Source organism: Taeniopygia guttata, chromosome 10, assembly GCF_048771995.1.
Source record: "Taeniopygia guttata chromosome 10, bTaeGut7.mat, whole genome shotgun sequence".
In the NCBI taxonomy this organism is placed as follows: Eukaryota; Metazoa; Chordata; class Aves; order Passeriformes; family Estrildidae; genus Taeniopygia; species Taeniopygia guttata.
The window spans coordinates 11,278,756-11,286,378 of NC_133035.1; positions in this window are offsets into that span (position 1 = coordinate 11,278,756).

Genomic DNA, 7,623 nt, shown 5'->3' on the forward strand with positions numbered 1-7,623 from the left:
TTAATTGTGTTTATGATAAAGTCCAGTATACTGTCCCTGTCAAGCTAAACAAAACCAGTTGAGTATTGCCTACAATTACAGTTTGTGCAATTACAGTGTGTTACAGGTGATAAAACTGAAGCTGGGTAACTTTAATATTTGCAACTTCAAACACAATTGTTTGCTTTAACTATGCTGGAGATTGCAGAGTAAACATTAAAATTCAGTGTCTGGAATCTGACTTTAGGAGATCTCTTCCATCTGACATTTGCTCAGACATCATTATTATCATGAATAAAACAAAGGTAAGTATTATCTATTAAAAATGACTGCCATGTTACCAAGGAATGTGAATGCAAAGTTCTGAGTAGGGCTTTGCAGCAGTTCTAAATCCATTCCTGAACACATACAGTGATTTTGCATGGCTTGTTAATTGATACTGAAGAACAATCATGCTAAATTAAAGGTACTGTGGCAAATAACTAAGAAAAATCAATAGCTTTTGTACAATTTCTTGACTAGCATTTTAAAAATTATAAAGGCTTTAAAAATCACAGCTAAGCCCCTAGAAACTCAAGCACAAAACAACATGCACAGTAAAAAAAAAAAGTCTCACTGTGATTTGTGAGATCCAGTTTTACAAGTTTTCAGTGCTATTCAAACTCCATTTTATTCTGTCTGTGCAGCTGGGAACAGAAATGTGCAGATGTGCTTTGAAAGGTTAGTTAGAAGCTGAACTACTTTCAAGAAGGTCTAGTAGAGATTTCAACAAATTATATCGCAAATGCCGTTTGTGATATAACCAACATTCAGCTCCTGGAACAAGGAAGATACTTTATCTACTGTTTAAATATATTTTAATATATTGCAGCAGTTATACATTTGAACATATTTAAACTCATATTATTAATTTGCTAATAAATATCCTGCTTAATTAAGAACATGTCCACATTTGCTTCATACTGAGATGCTGGAAGGGAAAAGCTGTTTGTATCAAATTAAAGAGAAGGCTTTATCTGCCACCATCCCTATTCCTCAGGTAAAACAAAAATCTCTAAATTACACAACACCGGGGAATTTTTCTGGCTGGTCCAACTGTGCTGACACCTTCTCTAACACTCAAACAAGAGGAGTATGAACATCAAGCAAGAAGGAAGGAAAACGGGACTGCTCCCTCCCACAGGTGCTGACCACCTGGGGAGCAGTTTGGCAAAACTGTATCTCCTTTGCCTTTCATTTGCCCACCAGGAAAAATTGCTATTGTCTGTCCCCTTGTCCCTGAATGTTAGAAGAGAGCTACATAACCCTGCTGAATTATGCACAGCGCTGATGCTCTAATGCCCAGAAGCTAAGCAAGATTATAGGGCAGATCGGGTTTCCCTGAAAGCACCTAGGAAAAATGCAGCCCGATTCAAGACACACAGAGGTAAATCTAGAGAGCAAAACCAAGTCCAGTGGCTCCAGGACTGCCAGGAGAGTCAATGGCAACTGTGCTGCGGTGGTGCACAACAATCTTGCCTCTCAAGAGGCTTATTTTTCAATTAGGCCCTGCAGGCTGGAATGTATTTTTGTGTTTACCATGGCCTATATTTTTCTTCAGAAAGCCTGGACTGCACTTAGTGGTTGTCAGTCCTCATTTGCTTGTGTGAAACAGCGATGCCAAAGTGTTATTTCTGTACAGCTTGCCCCTAAGTACCCTGCCCTGCTAAAATGCACATTTTTACAAGAGATGGTGGAAGTTGCTAATACCCACATTTTACTCCAAGTCTAATAAACACACAACAGAAGAAATCATATCGCAATCCTCAATGCATAACTCCTGTGTTATTTGTGACTAGCATGAACACAAATTAATGTTGTCTTTATCCTAACACAGAGATACCTTGTTTAAAATCAAATCTTGCTTCAGCAGCTGGCTTTCCCCCCCCCCCCAAAGTATGGGCTCCCTTTTATTTTTGGGAGTTTTGTTGTATATTGTATAATTCAAACTTTGCTTCATAAATAAAAGTACTGCTGAAGTAAAAACCCAGCTATATTGTAAGACATTTCACACAGCTTTTGGCCAAGTTTAGCATGATCAGAAAGTCATGCCTGGAGTTTGTTTCTGAAGAAATCTTTGAAATAATACATTTTTCTATTGAAAATGTGCTCAAGAAAAATAAAATTACAGTAATAATGGCCAAAAGCAACAAGCCCCAAATGATTACATATTCTTTTTTACGTATCAAGAAACTTATTTTTTCCACAGCCAAGGCCTGGTTTTCAGTCATCACATCATCTTGATTTGTGAATGCCACTGAGACATAAACCAAAGTACATTTAAGAATACTGCTTCAGTGGTTTTAATGGTATGAGCATTTAAATACAGCATAGAAAGCCTCTGGAGTTTAGATCTGTTTAGTGCAAGAGCTCTGTGGGGACACACATTCTCCTCAGATCAAGCTCATATTACTCATTTACAAGCCACACACTTGAAACACAAGCTCTGAAGTGAGCTGAGGGAGCATCAAGTCTGGGGTACACATATGCTCCTCTAAACCCCAGCTAAACTCCTGTAAGAACGAAAAGGAGCTTTACCTTAAATTGCCAGCATGGGCAAATCCTATTTCTCCCGGCTTGTGGCTCAGAGGATACTTCCATCAGAAGGAGTAATTTATTTTGTTATGTTCTAAAAGAAAATGGGAGTGGAGAGGTGTTGTTACAGTGCTAGCAATGAAGGGAAGGAGCTAAAGGATTCTTTCATGGCTGTTTCCCCCTGTATCCTGCCAAGCAGAGTGACTGCTGAGATTTGACTGCTGGTCATCAAGTGACTTTATGGCCACATCGCAGACTGGAGGGTGGGAACAAAACCAAAAACCAATCAAATAAAAAAACCCCAACAACAAAACAAATTCCTTCCTCCACAGACTCCAGGGACCTCCCCATCACAGACAAGCTGGCAGAATGCAGAATCTGGAAGCAGTTAAGCAGCTGCCTTATTACACTGGCACAGCTTAAGTCCTTAAGTAAGGTGGACAGATCCAAGGGACAATAAACAAATCACTGCTTATTACATATCCTGCAGTCTGGGCAAATCCAATTGAAGAAGCTCTTTAAACCCCACCCAGTAGGATTTTAGTTTTTAGAGACAAAATGGATTTAGTGCTAGATAATAAAAGCTAAACCTAATCTTCCTTCTCTCCACACCTGCATTGGACGTATTCCTACTACTGACCTAAAAATGTTTTTTTAAACCTGATACTGTTTTAACTCTTGCCTTCCTATCCCTGCCACTTCCTGGCACCAGGCTACTTATTTCAGATATAGCTGTTTTACTAGTTGCTCATATTCTGAGCACTTCTGAAGACAAGAACTCTTAAAGCTACTTTAAAATTCTAAAAAAACAATTTTGCCACAGTTCCAGTCATTCTTCCAGAACTAAAAAGAAAGTGAAAAGGATGTTTTCAAAAATAGAACCAGACATGCATGTTACATGCTCAGCTACAAATCACATTTAATGCTTTTGTGTCTCAGCTTCCATCTGTAAAACTGTGTTTCTCTGCCCTGTTTTCCTCTTCTATGCTCTGCATTTTGGCTACAAAACCTACCAGGCAGCAGCTACTCCATATAAAGCATAGATATGGTGTATAAACCTCAGCTGGGGTCTGTATGTTGCAGCACAATGTATTAGAAACATTCCGTGAATAAATTAATTTGTTTGTTGAATTTAAAATATTTTTTAACTAAACTCAAAGATACTATGAAGGCAGTGACTTATTTTAAACAGTGTCTTTATGTCAATCCATATATATATATATATATCCCATATATATATGGGATTCTACAGCCTAGGAAGCTCTCAAAGCTCTAGACCTGCAGTAAACACTAAGTGATTCTAATCCTATGGGTATAGTAGAAAATGCCTTAAAAATTTGAATGGCATAAAGACAGCCTCATCATAGCTAAGAGGTGTGGGTAGTCCAACTTGACAGTTAACACTGAACTGTATAGAGGTGATTAAAAACAAGTGGACAACCTACCCAAACTACATTTCACATCAATAAAACTTGTGACAGTTACTGTATTGAATGTGCTATTCATGTATATTTAATTGATTTTATAAACATTCTCACACACACCATACAGTCACAGCAAGGGTGAGCAAAATTCCAGCCTTAGAAATATTATAGCTCTTGCTTTCTTTAAAAAAAAAAACAAAAAAAAAAAACAAGCAGATGAAAAGATGTTAATGCAAACAATTAAAATTACATAGTTAAACATGTGAGTTGCAAAAAACATAAAAGGTAAAGTTGTTCTTTGCACCTACAGGAAAATAAAATACAGTGGTGAGGGGAGGAATGTATGAGTTACCTATGATGGAAGAGGGAAATGTACTGGTGAACAGAAAGACTGATGGATCAGCTATTGCAAAAAACGTCTCTTATCAGAAATAAAGTTTAGTTCTAGAAGAGTCTACTGAAAGGTCAGTGTCCTTAGAAGCTGAGAAGAGGAAACCACGTAACTGAAGGTAAAATAAAAATCTATTTCAAAGTAATTTGTAATTGATGAGAATTGGAAGACAAAGATGGCATCACAGACTGTTGGCAAGGGAATTCCTCCATATGGCATCTATTTCTCATTAATGCTCTGGGGGAGGATCCTAGACATCCCAGCAGGTCCTGTCGTGACTTTGGATTCAAAGCTGTCCACACACTCAGTGGCTCTCTGGCTGAACTCCATTCTTGCTGCACATAATGCACACAGCAGTGCCAGGAACATGGGCTGATCAACAATTTCTGTCTCTTTCATCACACCTCCCATACTACATTTGAAAAGGTGGAAACCATGCCACCCAAGACATGGCTCAGAAAACCTTCTCAGATCTTCACATTTTCTACTACTAGCATAGAAACTTCCCTCTGAAAGCTGCTTTTTGAACCCTTGGAGCTCAGTGCCAATTCCTTCTCAACAATAGCTTAAGCCTGAGAGCTCTTCACCCACTACACTGTTTATCATCAGCTATGGATTGGTTATTTTGGGACAGCTTCATTGTGAAACAGTGTGTGGCTGTGACTTTGTAGTATTTTTGTCTGTGCCACTTGGGATAAAAGCAGCTTATTCAGAGATTTCAGCTGAGTTCAGGATCCTTACAGCACCTACCAACATCTCTATGGAGCACATTGCTTGCAAGAGACAAGAGGAGTTTAATATGACAGTCTCAGTAAATTACACAAGAGTGCCTCAGTTTCAACAGCTGAGAGGAGGTTATTAAACAAAGAAAATTACTGTAGGTAATAAAAATCACTGACACCTCACTGGGAGTTGCCTGGGTTAATACAGACAGGGCGGGGAACACTACAGACTTGAAAACAAGAGAAGGGTCAAAGAGCAGAATTTATTTGAATTCCTATGGATTAAGCTGCTAAATAAACCACATTTTTTCCTATGAGCATAACAGATATAAATATATAGGAGCAGTCAGTCCACTGCAGCATGCTGAGAGCCCAAACACATGTTACAACGCATGAAGGATCTCGTGTGTGTAACATCTGCATCGCAAGCGGCGTGGGGCAGCGCCTGGCCGGGTCTGCTGCTCCCGCTGTCCCCTGGCACTGCCACCCGCGGGCACAGCCAGCCCTGCACACTCTGGTCACAGGCAGGATGGTCTGCCAGCAGCTGACAAACTGCAGATTCCCATGCACTAACAGCAGGGCCTTCTGTTTTAACTAGCAAAACACTAGAGCAGAACCACTGATCTGTAGCTATGATTTTATTTAATTCGTTAAATTGTTTATTCTGTGTCCACATCTAACTCCATTTCCAAGTCAAATTAACACATCACTTCAGATTAGGATAAGCAATACATCCTGAATACTGATACAAGCCAGAACGTGATTACACTAAACACAGTTTATAAATCTTCTTCATTGACTCTTTGTCAGGAAACTTCACTATACACAGAAGGAAATAAAGGAATAAACCAAAGATTGTGTACTGAAGCAAAAACTAAACTGGGTTATTTTAATTCACATTTGTAACTTTCTAAGAGCTTTTAAATTTACATGGCTTTAAATAATAATGATTATGACAAAAAACATTTTTTCCTCTGTGAAAGGAAAATTTCTTGTTAAGAAATTGAAAAGCTCAAGGAAAATGAGGCTCCATTTTTCACATTTGTGATGAGCCTACTCTGACTGTGCAGTGGGAGAGGTATTTATCATGCATAGCCTGTCCTCCTCCTTGGATGCTGTCCTCCAGTTTGGACTGGAAGCACTGTGTGTTAGAGGATCATTAACCAGGGTCATGGGCATCATCTCTCCCTCACAAATGAACACTGTCAACACTGCAACAGCCACAGAGGCACTGTATAATCAGGGCCCAATGTACCGTGTGGCTCACACACGACAAAGCAGACAGACTAAACTGCACAAAAGAAATCTGCTTTTCCCTGAAACATACTTGTCCCAGAGCAAGGGCAAGGCAATAGCCTCATAGCTGCTGCAAGGCTCTGGAGCTGGTCTATCCTACATGCAAAGCACAGATCCTACACAGACACCCCTGGCCCTGAGGGATCCTGCCACCAAGAGTTATCACAAAATTCTATTACCTGGCTTCCAGATGGACAACATCCTTATCCCTTGGATTACACAAGGTTTCAAGCACGTGACAGGAGATTTACACCGTGAACACACCATGAAAGGAGACTGGAAACAAATGCCAGGTTACACTGCCTTGTACAAATCCTGGCGTAAGGAATGAGTATTGTTTCATGGAGCAAAGGTGTGGGTCACAGAGCCATGTCACACGCTGCTTTCACATCCACACACTCCAAGAAAACACCGGCTGCACAGATTTACAAAGCAATCAGACTGCATGGTGAGAGGTAGAGAGGTATATGGAGGAATTGCTTTCTTCACACTTATATTCCTGTCTCTGAGCTCTAAATGCAGTTCCCTCTGACCACTACTGCACTGCTAAAATTACAGGAAACTAATTATTGAAACTGAATTAATGTCTGTTAAGTTTTTCCCACACAATCCTGTCTCTTACATGGCACTCTTAAACCCTGCTATTCTGGAAATCATTTTAGGTTCCTCTTTTTGCCATAAAGGAGAGGAATGCAATGCAGTACTGAAGAAAACTGAGTACAATTTTCATCTCCTTCCAGGAGTCTCATGATCCACTCTTAACTCTTTTTCCATTACTATTTAATGGTATCATAATTACTGTTATTCTCCAGTGTTCAGAATAATCACAAAACAAATACAAACTTGATTATGCTCATATTATTTTTTGTATTACAGGGGCAACAAGAGATTTTGAGTTTTACCAAAGGAACAGAAGAATGTGCATCTCCAAGAACTCCCACCTAACTAGAATGAAAATTTGTAGGTTATTATAAACAGAAAAAACTGGAGAGAAGGGGCAAAACACTGATCTATAACTTGCTATACCTTGTTTATATGATCTTATTTTCTTACTTTAGAAATCTGACATTTTTCTTTTGAAAAGATTATTTTCTTCATGAAAATGGACACAGGATAAGACATACAGGATAATCAGCAGTCCTACTCTCTACAATCGGCTCAAACCTTATTTTGTTTAGGACAAGTTCTTCTCTAAAACCCTTAAATATAGTTATCTCCTCTACTGCCAATCCAACAT